Source organism: Wyeomyia smithii, chromosome 3, assembly GCF_029784165.1.
Source record: "Wyeomyia smithii strain HCP4-BCI-WySm-NY-G18 chromosome 3, ASM2978416v1, whole genome shotgun sequence".
In the NCBI taxonomy this organism is placed as follows: domain Eukaryota; kingdom Metazoa; phylum Arthropoda; class Insecta; order Diptera; family Culicidae; genus Wyeomyia; species Wyeomyia smithii.
In genome coordinates, this window is record NC_073696.1 from 185201512 (window position 1) to 185217992 (window position 16481).

Sequence of the window (16481 nt, forward strand, 5' to 3'; positions counted from 1 at the left end):
ACGTTCTCCAATACATCTGGAATACCACAAGGTAGTAATATGGGGTCGCTCCTTTTCTTACTTTATTTTAACGATGTGACATTGCTATTAAGTGCTGGATGTAAGCTGGTGTATGCTGATGATCTGAAGCTGTATTTGGCTGTGCGGACCATTGATGATTGTCGTGAGTTACAAAGACTGTTGGATATTTTTATTGTTAGTTGGTGCCGCAGAAACTGGCTCATAGTTAGTATTGCGAAATGTCAGATCATGACATTCCATCGTATTGCGAATCCTGTCCTGTTCGACTATAAGATTGATGGTCATGTGATCGAAAGAGTGGATCGAGTAAACGACCTTGGTGTTTTGCTCGATGCCAAGCTCAACTTTAATCTGAACTGCTCATTTATCATTTCTAAGGCAACTCGACAACTCGGCTTCATTGGTAAAATAGGACGTGATTTTTATGATCCATACTGTTCGAAGGCGTTATACTGTTCACTCGTGAGACTAATATTAGAAAATGCGTGTTTGATTTGGTCTCCTTATCAGCTTAGTTGGACTCTGAGGATTGAACGAGTACAAAAAAGATTTATTCGCTTAGCATTGAGAAATCTTCCCTGGCGTGATCCCGCTAACCTACCACCGTATTCCGAGCGGTGTCGCCTTATTGGCCTTGACACGCTTGAACGACGCAGGAGAATCCAGCAAGCCGGATTTGTGGCCAAGTTATTGAATGGCGAAATTGACTCACCGAGAACCCTATCTTTGCTGAATTTTCGCGCTCCGCAACGCTCACTAAGGTCCGCTGGATTGCTACAACCCAGAGTGCATCGCACAATGTTCGGTTACAATGAACCTGTCACTGCATGTGTTCGAGCATTCACTTCAGTTGAAGAGATCTTTGAATTCGGTGAACCGTCGAACAAATTCCTACGAAAAGTGACTATGTCTAATATTTTTTAACTGACCATATAGAATAATATTAGGACCAATGTTTTATATGCTGACTCGAGGCAACCCAATGTATTTTGTTGAATTCAATGTTAGTTCGAAATGTTTGTAGTTTTATTATTGACAAATTGTAAATGCGTAATATTGCAAATGTTTAAAATTGTAAATGTATTCTTAACAAAAGATGATGGGGTTTTTATGCCTCCATGAGGATGGCCTCAAAAGGCTTTTTCCCCATCCACTAACTTTCATGGAGACCAATATGGTCAGATGAAAATAGATAATAAATAATAAATAATAATAATAAATGATTAATTGACTTGCAAATAATACAACAAAAATGTGGTTACTCTAACTTTCACACTTTTCGAAATTTATAATATTTCGAATATTTCAATTTATTTCACTAACTTTTGACAACACTATGAAGAGCTTGCAGGAGAATGCTTGACAACTTGGGGCATGTTCCATTGCTTTTGGTTTTACTTCTGAGACTTCAAGCGCTTTTCTCTTTGACATATTAGCCTTCTGCTTTGGAGCATATTGAACTTCGTTGTTGTGCGTCATGGTCACGGGTTTGTTTGGTGGCAATGATAATTTTACCAGAAATAACATTAAAATCGAGTATCTTAGAATTGACTTCGTCATTAACATGCTCCCCTAGAGGAACTGTTCCATTATTCATCTCAGCCCATATATTCATCTTATACAACATAAAAACATAATTGAAAGAAGGAAAAACGCATATTTTTCAACTAAACCAATCTACTTATCCATGGAATAGATTCTTCTTAGTTCGCTTTAGATTTCTCATAAAGTAGAATCCTCAAAAACTCACTTAAAAGCTCCAAATGTGATATTATAGTCGGGCATCTGCACTCGAAAACTCATTTTTTTCAATCACCTACCTCAGAAAATAAAATCCGCCCATTGTTCTATACGGCTACAACGGGACTCGTTCAGCAGCCAACCAAGGTTTTTTCATCACTAGCGAACCTCTTTTTATTTCATTCACTAAACAAAATCACTCACTACACTAAGAATACTTCAATCTTCGAAATGTTCACCTCACATTTCCTAAGAGATGAATTTTTACAAATCCTAAATTTCAGCTGTATGTATTTTCATCTGTTTTCACTGCTTTGAAGAAAATCAAAAGTTGCCAAATCAGTTGCTGTTAACACGAAAAATCATACTGAAAATGTTGAATTATTCCGACATAATTGACATAAATCGACAGCACTGCAGTGGTTACCTAGGTTACCAATTTTGCACGGAAATAACTACAGCGGATAACTAGATAACCTACAACGACGGTCTGGTCTGATCAATATGGGGGCGTCGTGAGATGAATAATTGAGCAGTGATCCAAGTTTTGAGATGGATATGGGAGTGTTGTGAAAAATGGTTTGTTTTACAAAATTCAGAATAAATCTAGCTAAGTTTACTTAATATACAATGCTGGGCGATTCCGCACCTAAGCATATTTTGTTTATTTGTTCAATGGTTTCGTGAAAATTTGGTGTTTAATCCGTGCATTATTCGTGAATATCGGATTAATGAGATGAATAATGGAACAAATACCCTACAATCATCTCACACGTTCAATGTCGCTTAAAAATGATCAGAAGTGTTGTAAATTGCGTAAATGCTGAACTGGTGCGTCCATATGTAACAACTTTGTAGAAGAAAGTTTTTCTTTAGAATATTATTATCGAGCTCTTGATCCAAATTTCCCCCTAAGCTCGTTTCCTAGAATGATGTACTTGGCGTCTCCATCGATTCAACAGTGAAAGGAGGCGCACGGCTAACGTTCGCGTTGGGGTGCGTGAAAGCTTTTGTCGCGTAAACGAAACGGCTAGGGACACCAAAATTCACAGTAATGGTTAAATAGCTATAATCTTTCAGTTTTTTCCAGCTTGAGCTTTAGAGCCGCACCTTGATGTGATTTAGTAAAATAGCTCAATATCGGTTATATTGAATGATAAAAAAGACTTTCTTCTACAAAGTTACGCAAAATTGACGGAGCTACAACATTGTAGAACATCGTTTAACTCTATCTGCAAATATAAGAAAGTTAGATGCTTGATTACATCGAAAATTTGGGTCACCCTAATTCGTGATTATAGAAAAATGTGCGCTTTATGTGACAACTTTTTAGAAGTAAATTTTTTTCAAGAATATTACTATCCAGCTTTAGATCTAAATTTTCCCCTGAGGTCGTTTCCTATAAGGCTTTCGAACAATTAACTAAGCGTCTCCACCGATTCAACAGTGAAAGGATGAGCACGATTAACGTTAACAGGTTTGCGATGAAAATGCATTTTTTAAGGAAAGAATTCCACGGAGTAACTTGGCATATATTCGTTTTCTTTTAATTAATCCAAAATTCAAGTAGGTATCTCGAATCTATCTTGTAATGAAACGATTTCGATCATGTTAAGCAATCAAATATCAATTTATTGGAATACATGCTTCCCATACTAGATAAACATTTCAAAAGGTCCTATCTGCTTTCCGGAGCATCTTTTCATTTTGGTAATGGTTCAGCTCTAGTAACTCTCCCATGCGTGGTTTTCGCTCAAAAGTCTAGAGTGATCCCTTCGCTAGCAACTTGTTCAAATAACGTGTCATAAAAGGTGTTCAATAAATTGTGGTGATTGAAGAAAAGTGATCTATCAAAAAATCGACCAAAGTAGATTGGACCTTTTGAAATGTTTCTCTAGCATATAGTTTTGCAGATGTATAGCATGCATGCTAAAAATATGCTTTGATAGGTTATATGTTTCTGATAAAAAATCACCAAATGATTATCAAGCTCAAAAATCATTAGAGCAGTAATGAAAAAATAATCTCAAAAATTACAGTGGCAAAACCCCCATAGAATATTTTGAAGCAACGCGCTAAAACGCTGAAATTGCGAATTGTTGAAAGTGTTTGGATAAATTAATTTCAATTCGCTTCTGTAATACTGTGGCATCAAATTGCTACTACCGTTTCATTTTGAACATAGAACACATTTTTCATTAAAAACATATTTTTTTAATTTTTGGGTTGTAATTTTCTACAGTAAAACTTTGGTGATACTAACTTTACGTATTTCAACTAGGAAGGGCGTCGTGTGTTTGATGCAACCTTTTTTCACTACCCTTTTCCCGAATAAAAAAAAAGCCCAAGGTTTGCCTGAATGTTAATAATGAGTTTAAACTGGGATTTATTTAAATAATGTTCGGTATAAAATATTCCATTACAACTCAGCTTATAATCTATGGTGATAGGTACCTATATGTTTTTTCAGTATACATTCTAGCGAAATCAATGTAAACAACGTTTCCGATATCGAAGGTTTTTAATTAGCCCTAAGTACATCATCGAGGCTCATCTTCCGGGCTACAGCGAGACGTCCATCAGCAGGCAACGAACTGAATCTGACACACGTGAAGAAACAAGTACATCATCACCGACGGTCATTGCTGAGCCACCAAAGGACGCACAATGGCATCAGCAATGATACCGAGAGAGTTCCTAAGATGGGAAGGATATTGCCTTCCGAGTATTCGCTTCCGGTTACATAAAGCCGCTCGAGAAGGTCGATGTTGGCAAACGATGGCACTTTCTCGAGTATGTGATGGCAGCGCCAACAATCCATCGTACTGGGCCATCTGACACTTGGCACGGTTTTGTCGTGTGTATGTAGATGTGCTCCCGTGGATCGCCGTGCAGCAGGTTCGCATCTTTCATTGCTCTCGAGCCGAACAGCCAAGTGCCGGAGAAACATTCTAACTGAAAGAGGAAAGTCAGCGAGCAAACGTGATGATTTATTACTTCAGTCGTCAGTTTGAATAGCGGGAGCAGCATTTGGAACACCCTGCTCCGTGATTCCGCTGGGCAGCGGAAGGGCTAATGAGAGCAGTAGTGGCAGTAGTGCTTTGCCGCGGGAAGCGGAGTGTTAGCCGTAGGAAGGAACAACGAAATCTGATACTGGATGAAGAGGATGAAAAATATCCCAGGGAGATGATAAAATGTCGCTCAACAGTCTTTCGGAGTATTTGTTTATAAATCCGCTTTCTCGGTCAGTTGAGCCATGATCAATTTAAATTTTTTCTTGCGTATTCCGGAAAGTTTATCGGTCTGAGCGATGGCTTTTGATCATTAATTTAAATTGGCTGTTGTTGGTAACGAACGTCGTATTTACTTCAGATGCATTTTTTCCTGTTTTGAAATTTATAATTAGTTTATGCTTGCCTAAAATGACTACTGTTATCATACAACATCGAAAATGTTTAGAAATGTTTCAAAATGAGCAAGTGAGTGCAGGCTTTAGCTGGGATTTTACCTAAACCAATTTTTGATTATCATAAGTCGCTTTGAACAAAATTTCAGTTCGTATGCCCGAGAAACAATCTCACAGCTGTTTTAATCATATTGAAAGTGTTTCAAAACGCTATTTTGTATACGTATATCATTATCAATAAATCGGTTCTGGGTTAGACAAAAAAGCATCTTTTGAGAAGTTGAGGTTTAAAGTGAACGGTTTAGTTCTTTTCGTTCAATAGGTAACAAGATAGATTTGCAAAAAAGTTGAAATACTACAAGGTATACTGCTCTAGGGTTGTATGAAATGGTGACGTGGGACTAAACAATGTAATTACTGTAATTACAGACACAATAAATTCGTTTGTTCAGTGATTAACGTATTTCAATTCTCAGCTACCCCTTCATTTTTTCCGATATATATTTAATTGCACTCGAAAGAACTTCATTTACCCTTGGTGATGTTGTAGTGTTTCTTTTCGTGCAAGCAACATTCAACAATTACAACGAAGTTAAAGTTTAAAATATTTTGCTTCACAAGTTTGTTTCATGTGCCAACAATCCACTGTATTACGAAAACAGCTAAAATAAGTATAATTTTTTATTTGTAAATGTAAAATAAAAGAATATCTAACAATGTTGAGTATAAAAAAGGATCCTGAATAGATCTTAGTGAATGGACAAAAAATTCATAAGTATTCGCCAGCTCTTACTCTTCTATAAATTAGTATTTTTAGGAACTTACTCGTTCGATATTATGTCGGTCACGATTATTTAGTGAATATCGAAGATAAAAAATAAATAAAAATAACCGTTGCAAAAATGTTCAATTCTTGTTGAGAAACTTATGGTTTTCATGGTAATCATATTCATGGGATAAACTTCCAATCACCATCAGTAGCAGCATTGCAATTTGAATTGCACGCGAATAGAAGTCGTGCACGCTGCCATGATAGACGACGAGAAACTAACGGCGCTCTGCTCCACATATACTCTACGGTACTGTTGCTTTTATCAGCGTGTTTTTATTCAAGACATCAGTTTCTATTACGCTCTTACTGCAGGTTTAGAAATTGTTCAAGTAAAGTGATTGTTCCAAACTTTTCGAAAACCTTTACCTTCGAGACATCAAATTAGTCTAGGTTCATGAGGGTAAACATAAACTGACCTATTGGGACGGGGAGACTGTCAGTTTTTTTCGGATATTGATACAGAGAATATCACAGGGAATAGAGGTGTCTATTCATGTCGTCTGTGCTAGGAATGCTCGCATTGTCCTTGACACTTCTTATCGATTTTTACCGCTTTGTAATGAAAAAATTATAATAACTAGCGTATTACAAAAATGTTCTACATTCTATCTATCAACCAACATATTGGTCATTGTTATCTATCATGTGATTATGCTGTTATTATCGTTTGAAATCTGACGCAACATTTGCCAGTTTTATTTCCAATTTTACAGAATGCATACCAGTATAGAAAACAAAGACTTAGTCCCACGTCAAAAAATTGAGACGAGTGGCACATTTAAGTGACAAATTAAACATTTACTATTTCTTACTATCCTGGCGAACAAGTTCTTTCTCTGCTTCCCAACATAACCCGGTTATTGTGCGAAGAAAACTTACTCCTTGTAGGCATTTTTTTTCATCAGAAACCTAATGTGACATCCCCAGGCGCCCATGGAGTTGAACCAAACACCTAGATCCTCGTGTACCAATATTTTGCGCAGGGACAGAGTCCGGACATACTTTCTTGGCAAAATCAAACATCTACCGACTTGAAAACTCTTCGCTTTCGTTGGCCATTATACGATTTCGCATTGTTCTGGCTGTGTTCCGAGAAGAGCTTATCGATGTCTCCCTCGACGTTCTGTATACGAATCGACAGCAATATTCGCTTTTCTTTGCTTTAGCCAAGCTTTTAAACTTGGTATCAAGCTCCGAATACCGCCTATAAATAGTCGCTGGTCTTGTCAGTATAGGCAGTTCATTGATCGTCGCGCAAGAATAGTTTTTCGTTCGGGCTTGCAACGAGGCTTCGAGAATCAAATCCGCGGTGAGGTTGTACTCTTCAAGTGGTGAAAGACGTGCAATTAGCTCAACAGCTTCTGAAACCATTTCCTCGTATAACTTCCAATCGATATTCCCTGTAATCCATAAATGTATTCCTCAATAAGGGGTAAGTTGAGATTGACATTTAAAGTGAGCCAAGTTTCACAGACGGTAAATGCATCGCGATTCTTCATATTCAGTAACTTTGAATGAAATATTTTTCTGTAAAAGAAAAATTTTATAACTCTACTGTACTGCTTGTTATCGCATAATTGTAACATTCGATATTTTATGGATTTCGTGCTTTTTATTGAGAAATGCTTAGAATAGTATGTACTTTTTACATCTAAAAAAATATGCTTATGTTTGTGTGAAAAAAGTCGTAAAAAATACCAAGTTGTTTTGTCACATAGCGTGAATAACCGCATAATTGTCACACTACATAGCTTTTTCAACTTTTTTGTCGAAAAAGCTTCCATCCAAATCCACATCTGCATCGTTTGGAACTCGGAAGTTTTTCTGGTCCGGTAACCAACCACCGGTGATCCGTTTCTGATGTTCAGCTCATGCTTGTTGAATACATGAAAAACTTCATTTCCCCTGTGATATATTCCCAAAGTAGCTTGAAAGTGACGGCATAAATGTATCATTGCAAAAATGTCAACCAATTTGACTTCAAAAGTTATATTTAATGTATACATAGCGTAAAGTAGTGCTTTCTTTATGATACAAAGTTTAGTTAAAGTATCTTTTTGCAAGAATATATTGGGAACTAAGCATTTAAGGTCAAAATATAAAAGTGCGATTTGCTCGAACAACCAATTTTGCAAATGTTACAAATATGCGATTATGGGCAGTGTACGACAGAGATAGATCTCCCAGATGGTCTCGAGGTACGATGATGGCCTACGTGCCAGTCGTCGTAGGTTCGTGTCTCAACTCGGGGGAAACTGTTAGTGTCAGTTGGGTCGTAGCGCTAGCCCCGCAATTGTTCTGTACAGTAAAGTTCTTTTTTACACGATTCTACGTACCGTGCAAAAAAAAATCGTGTTAAAAAAACCGCGTTATTTGGAAAAACGTCGTAAAAAATCTTGTAAAACAAAAACCGTGTAAAAATGAAACTATGTAAAAAACAGACTATTATAGTTTGTTACCGTTACTGCTACTTACTGTAACAATTTTACGCGAAGACGAAAAATCGTGCAAAAAAAAACCGTGTAAAAAAATCGCGTTATTTGGAAAAACGTTGTAAAAAAAATCGTGTTATTTGAAAAATCGTCGTAAGAAAGAATCGTGTAAAAAAAAACCGTGTAAAAAAAAACTTTACTGTACACTAAACAGTTGGCTGCGAAGTCTGTGTATAAATAAACAGAAGGTCGAGTTCCGAATCGGAATGTAGCACCAAGGCTTCGCTTTGCTTACGACAGAGATAGAATCCTTTACCTCAGCAGATGAATCAGCCATCGACACGATCGCTGCAAGGAGGGGACATTGGGCAGTCAACTGCTTTGAAAATGATCTAGCTATTGGGGGAAAATCGTAAGAAATTTATTTATTGGATTGAGTACATTACACGTTTCAAATAATCAAGTCCATAATGTCTGAAAGTTTCACCAACCCAGTATTTGTTTCATTAACTAAATGTGCAAAGGAACAACTGTCGTTTTAGATGCTCCTGGAAGCGCGGAAAACTTCTTTGGGACTATTAATTTCTAAGCCCAGGAGGAGCTTGCTTCGGTGTGTCCACAAAATTTTTTGGTTTATTTGTACCATTCATTTCACTCTGGGAGAGGAAATATTTTTACTTTTTCCAGACTTTAGGATTGACGTAAGATGTTCCAACCGTCATCAGAGTCGGTTTCATCAGAGGATGGCAGATCAAAGGGGTTTGATATTATGGTAGAAGTGGATACGGTCTTTTAAAGCATGTTAGCGTAAGAACGCTTCGAACGTTCATGTCGAGAGCTGATGCTCATTATCCCCACAGTGAGTACATATTTCAGCACTGTCACTGCAGGAAACTTCAGCATGATTCTCCCCAAAGTTGTCTTATTGCAGTAACATGCAATTGCTTGCAGTCCAGTATCTTAACATTGGAAGAAGCAGTATTTTTGGAGTAGCCGATACCACTTTTCGAAATATGCACGACAGAGGGCTCGAATCAGTTAAAATCAACGCCTCGATCTCCGAATCTCGTGTGTAAAAAGCTCGGAGCAAGTTACACTAAGGTCTTTTTTACGCGGGGGATGCGCTCAAAATTTGTGGGCCTGCGTAAAAAGACTTTTTTGAGTTGCAAAAATAACGAAGAAAACCGTCATGAAATATTTGAACTTTGTATGAATAGGATAGTGGTCAATCCAGAGACCAAAATGCAATATTTTAAATTTTGAGTATTTACACCAAAAATTGTGAATTTTTTTGAAAACTGATATTTTATCACTTGTGGCCTAAAACGAAAAACGTGATTGAAATGAGGTTGATATCTTGAACCGTTTTTGAGTAATGGAGGAAAGCAACCCGCGTAAAAAAGACCTTACTAAATTTCGTTTAACAGTTTCAGATCATTAACCACAACACGGAGCATGTTCAGTGTGACTTCTGAAAGTTCTGTCACGGTCTTGTAACGTAATGTCAAGTCTTTCGAGATTAGTAAAATATCTAGCGGTCTTGCTTTGAGCTGAAAGTAGACAAGAAGATGCCTTTAGTCCGTTTAGCAAAAGCCAGGGACGAATATTCACTAAAACCGGCACAGAAAGGGAGTGAGCAGGAGGGACAAGGTCGGATTGGTTTGAGGACGAAGGATCGGGGGATGAGAGAATTACATCCAGTGCGCTTAAGCTTGCGCACTAGTACGGTGGACAAGAAACACGCACCTCTTCTTTAATTTGTTGGTTCCTGAAGTGCCCCAAAAGAACGGGTTTCTGAACTCCTGCAAAAATGTGCCAATTAAAAATGGGCCGATTTTGATTTGCATGATGTTATGATGAAAACAATTAGATCAAAAATGCCTTGAACAGAGGTTTATTGATATGGTTTCAGTGCCGATAGTGATAAAGTTAAAAACTTTACCAGGGTGTGTTAAAAAAAGAACCTTATCCTTGCTAAAAATATCTAGAAAGTATGAGGATTCGTTTTTAAAAATCATCAAGTCTTTGCCAGGCAGAATTTTCTAAAGTTTATTAGGATTTTTGTTGAGTTAAAAACAAACATGAGGGCCTAACAAACGGAAGCTTCAAGAATCCACAAAAAACTAATATATTATTTTTTGACATGCTTCGACAATGAAACAGTGAGAAAAACACACAATCAAAACCAAATAACGATTAACCATTTATTTCTATTGAAGAGTAGTATCGTATATCAATGATCGGATGGCATCAGGAAGCAGGTTTTCGTTGTCCGTTTTTTTAAATGTCCTTCGAACTGTATCTTAGCTGGTCTCGAGGTTCGATGCTGCCTTAACAAGCCAGTCGATGCATGTTCGAATCCCGCAAAGAGAGACTGTTGGTATCAATAGGATCGTAGCGCTAGCCCCGCAATTGTCCTGCCTACGAATAGTTGATTATAAAGTCCGTGTTCAATAAACAAAAAGGTCAAGTTTCGATAGCAAAATGTTAGTATCTGAGCCTTGCTTGATGTATGTAACATTAAGAGACTAATAGCAACAAAAACCATCCATGCGCGTAGTAGATCCCCAAAATATTTACAAGTTAATATAATAACATCAGCTTTGCCAACATATTCTGCTCTGACAAATTTTTCTTTACGTACATCAAAAACAAAACTCCCTAGCATAAGCAACGTGCCGCCCGAGTCGCAGCTCTGATGCCCTCTCCGATCATCCGGTTCGTAAATGTTATTTTTCTTTCCTCCGCAAACATCCATCTCAGTGTCAGGCGAAAGGATGAACAGACGACAGCATAGAAGAGATCAGCCACTTTGTCTGACATCCATAGGAATGAAGCATAAAACGATTTTTCGCCACAGTGAAGCGAAATCATTTTTAATAGTTTTCATTTCCTGCTGGGTTCACTAAAGGTAGATAGACGCTTTCCACGTCAGAATCTGTTTGTTTCGTGCTAAGCAATTGAACTGTCCCACAGGATGACTATAGTGTTATTTGTTGCAATGGCGGACAAAATTTGTGTGTTGTGGTAGGTTGGGCATTAAATTTATGAAGTTTTTTTATCGTTAAAACGTATGTTACAAATCTTGTAAACTGGTCAATGCAGAATCACGGATGATACCTTTTTGCTTCTGATATTCCAATTTCTGTCATCCCACTACAATGTCAGTTGACGTTTTCCTTGATGTGTAAAAGGCATGATCTAACGTGAGGATGCTTCTCGTAGCAGCAAGTGGTATGGTGGTAAAATTCGCTTTATTCAGATTGTCCCATTCGCTTGCCGCGATGCAACGGCTACAGTTTGGTGCCAACCTCCCACCAGGCAGGACAGGGATGTTTATGATGACAGAGGGATAGGTTGGGAAATCGGCAGTAGTGTAGGCATGCGGTTCATACGAAAAAGTGCCTGCAAGAATCCGAGAACCACCCGGTGAGAGTCATTTTCCTTCGGTTGAGACTCTCTGGGAATCTTTTTTTTTGACAATTCGTTGCTCAGTGCCTGCACCGTAGTGTAAGGATTTTAGGAGAGTCTCACGCCCTATGTATTTATGTATGGATACAGTCGACGCTTTTACCGTTCAGTCGGTTACGTTGGTGATGACGATAAAATCATAGATAAGAGATGTTTTCTCGTGCTCTGCTGGTACAACACAATCACGCGGTTCGCAAAAGCTAAATCGTCGCCTAGTAAGTGAAATCGTGTAAGGTATACTTGAGAGAAACGTAACAGCGAGAGTAAACATGTAAAACATTTCTCTCCTCTGGTGTTCGCCACTGTAGCACAGATGGTTGAAGAGCGAGAGGTTTTTCGTCGTGTATACATGTTTTCTCTTTTGCCATTCTCTGGAGATGCTGAAGATTAACTGCCGTTTGGGAGGCTGGTGTTCAAATGTACGTCAGTTAATGTTGTACGCGTATGCTACCCTCAATTTCCAGTTTTTTTTTCTCACACTGGATAAATCTAAATAGGGTTTTGGGAAAAATGCTAATGATGCCACGTTTGATCTGATATCACCCATAAATATACTTGGCTCGTGTCAGCATTCGCTACGAGTACAGTATATTAATGAAATGGCATCTGCGTGTAATCAATTGTTGTAAATTTACGCTCTTCTCGTTTAATTTTTTTGTGGCGCGTATCGTTTATTTCTCGTCTGAAAAGTAAATTTACATTCGACTTTTAATTGGAATTTACTTTATATATTCTTTGTTTCCAGTATCTCTCTTTTCGATCCCTCGAAGTTTACTTCAATATTAGAGCAATTTTATTTTGATTTTACGTTCCAGTTAAATATCAAGTTAAATTGTGAATTGAGTTCAAAATCTAAAAAAATAATATTGATAAACAGCTTCGCTTGAGTCACATAATCTTGTGATAATCATATCCTAGAATTTCCACTGACACAGCATAACAAGTTAGTTGGAGTTAAAGTTAAACATCATAAGTTAAACTTTATTGAACCTAATAATTTTGGGTGATTGATTGAAAGTAAATGAAATTAGGTTATGAATGTATGGATTGGGTAAAAGCCTTGTAATTTTTTTCTATTTTTTCTGTGGGTTCTGAGTTGCCCAGTATGTTTTGACAAACTTGCTTTAATCCTAAGATGTGTTCTTCATGGACACGTTAATATCCTAGAATTTCCAGAATCAACTTTGGGTAGTTGAAGACATGTGGTTTCGGTATGCCCTGTACGCAATCCGGAGAGTATTTGTTGGTCCCATTGACTGTAGCAAACATACCACTGGATGCTAGTTTTTTATATCTGGTTTAAATCTGGAGCTCTATAATACCCTTGTCGACTTTCCTCCTAACGAAAATAGGTCCCTCTTATAGTAAAACTGGTCTGAGTAACGTATTATAGTTCTCTTCAGGGAATTGTAATAATGGCGCGATCTTGGCTGGAGGAATGAGATTTCGATAAGACTCCATTCTATTGACAAAATATAAGTTATACTTATAATAAAACTGACCAGAGGTAAAGCATTTAGAGTCTCTTCAGGGAATTGTGATTATGACGAGATGTTGGTAGGAGGAATGAGGTTTCGATAAGACTCATTCCTCTTGACAAAATAAGTCCTTTTCATAATAATCCTTATTATAATCCTTATAATAGAACTGACTAGAGGAATATTAATCCTCTCAAGGGAATTGTAATTGGTGATATTGACGAGGGGAACGCAGTTTCGATAAGACTCCTTCCTCTTGACATAATAAGTCCGTCTTAGAATAAATCTGGCCAAGGAGGACCGTTAGGTGAGGCCTCTCTCCGGGGAATTGTAATTTGGTGATATTGGTAGGATTGAAAGAGGCTAGAGCAGTAAGCTTGAAACCGAAGGATAAAACCTCACACCCAAGCACGGATATTAATGAAAAGTATATCATTTGCAATAATACTGCCAATAATTTGACGTGCGGAGTACGGAAAATACCTGGGCAGTATCACAATAGATCACATGTCTAACTGTATTTTTAGTATGTCTAATATATTTTTAGTACTTTTAGAATGTTTCTTGTAAAATAATTTGTATATTTTATAATACTTACTGTTACTTACAGCTTCTTCTGCCATGGACAGCCGTTCTCCAGTCTCCTCGTACACCAGCAGATAGTGTACACCAGCAGATAGTCTTCCACCGCGCACATCCACCGTGTGCGAGGCCTACCACGGAGTCAACGGCTTCTTCGTGATTTTCTACTAAAGATAGTTTCCGGGGCTTTCTCCTCAGGCATTTTGGCTACATGTCCAACCCACTGCCCCGCTGTATTTCCCTTACTATATCAGCATGTTTGTATACCTGGTAAAAAAGCAATGCCTTGGTGCTACATTCCGTATCGGAATTCGACCTTCCGTTTTACTATACACAGACTTCGCAGCCGACTGTTGAGTGTACAGGACAATTGCGAGGCTAGCGCTACGATCCTACTGACACTAACAGTTTCTCCCGAGCCGGGACTCGAACATACGTCGACTGGCTTTTTAGGCAAGCATCGTACTTCGAGACCAGCTGATAGATGTATATCTGGTACAACTCGTGATTCATGCGTCTGCGCCACACTCCATCTTCCAATCTACTGCCAAGTATCGATCGCAGAACTTTACGCTCAAAAACTCCGGGCACTCGTCGATCAGCTATTTTGAGCGTCCATGCTTCATGTCTGTAAAGGGCCACCCCAGGAGAATCAGCGTCCTATACAGCGTTAGTTTTGTGCGAGTTTGCAAACTACGCGACCCTAGCTGGTTACGTAGTCCGTAGGAGGCCCTTTTTGCAGCTGCAATGGAACTCATCGTTTCACTTCACGGCTCATATCGTTGTCACATGTCACAAGCGTACTAAGATAAACGAATTCATCAACCACTTCAAATCTATCTCCACCTCAGCACCAACACCACGGGAACTCCCACGCTCCCTACCAGCTGCCCTGTACTTTGATTTGGTAGAGAATGATAAGTCCCAATCTCGCAGCTTCCCTCTTGGCACGAAGGCCTCCTCCAAGGGTCTATGGTCAATACCAAAGATATCAATGTCGTCCACGAAACCAAAGAGCATGTGATATTTCGTGATAGTTGTACCGGTTCTTTGCACGTTTGCTCCTCGTACTGCATCTTTTAGAGCTAAGTTAAACAGTAAGTTAGAGAGCGCACCCCTTTGCTTCAGTCCATCTAATATTACGAATGCGGCTGATGTCTCGCCAGCTATCCGCATGCATGATTTCGATCCCTCCAGCGTCATGCGAATCAGCCTAATTAGTTTTGTCGGTAAATCGTGTTCCAGCATTATCTGCCACAGCTCGTTTCTTTTGATTGCATTGTTTGTCGCCTAAAAATCTACAAACTGATGGTGGGTCTGCAAGTTGTACTACCGGATCTTATCAAGGATCTGTCGCAGAGTGGAAATTTGATCCGTCGTGGAACGCCCCTGTCGAAAACCAGCCAGGTATTCGTCAACAAAGGATTCCGTTAATGGTCTCAATCTGAAGAACAGCATACGGGAGAGCTCTGTATATGCGGAGTTAAGCAACGTAATGCCTCGATAGTTACTAAAATCCAATCGGTGGGCCTTCTTGTAGATTAGGCATATAAGGGTTTCCAACCAGTCGCTCGGCATTTGTTCATCCGCCCAGATCTAAAGTATGGTCTGATGAATCGCATAGTACAGCCGTTCGCTTCCCGTTTTTAAAAAATCGGCCGGGATACCATCCTTCCAGCGGCCTTGCCGTATTTCAGCTCCCTAATCGTCTCTTTGACCTCCTTTTGTGTTCCTGCTCTGCTCATCCAGCTCCTCACCGTTCAATGGCGCCTGAAAGTGCTCCTTCCACCTGGCTGCAACCGTCGGCTTATCAGTAAGCTGCGCGCATCGTTCCTAGAAAAATTGTCATGTGCGCTGGCGAGCACCTGCTCCACGTGCTCGCGCTTTTTCTGACGGTGGACTCTATTATCTGCAACCCTTCCTCCCTGTATATCTCTCTCTCTTCTGACGCGTAGCCGCAGTGATCCAGGTTCTTCTCGTCCGTTGCTCTCTGGAACTCGGCTTCAAACCAGCCGTTAGGCTGTCTTCCACGCGTCGTGCATACCATCTCTCTCGCCATCGTTTCGATGGCACCATGGATACTACTCCACAGCCCATTTATGTCTTCTACTCGTTCCTCTTGTTGTTCTGCGATCCGTTGATCTATCTCTCTGGCGAATGTTGAAACGCGTCGTCCTCTCTGTGTGAGATCTCAGCATGTTCGACAACCGTGCGCGGATCTTTCAAACGACGAGATAAAGGTCAGAGTCAATGTTTGCTCCCCGAAAAGACATAACATCAGTATCATCCGAAAAGTGCCGTTAGTCAGTACGTGATTGATCTGGGAGCAGGCTTCTCCATCTGGATGCTTTTAGGTGTGTTTCCGAATATTTAAACGTGAAAAAAAGGAGTTGATTGCACTGTAGTTGAAGGATTTGTCCTTAATCCTTAGCATACATATACGGTCATCTGGGGACCTTCACCGGATGACTCTTGTTTTCCGAATTCTCAGCACTATAAAACCGACGTCCTGTTCCGCC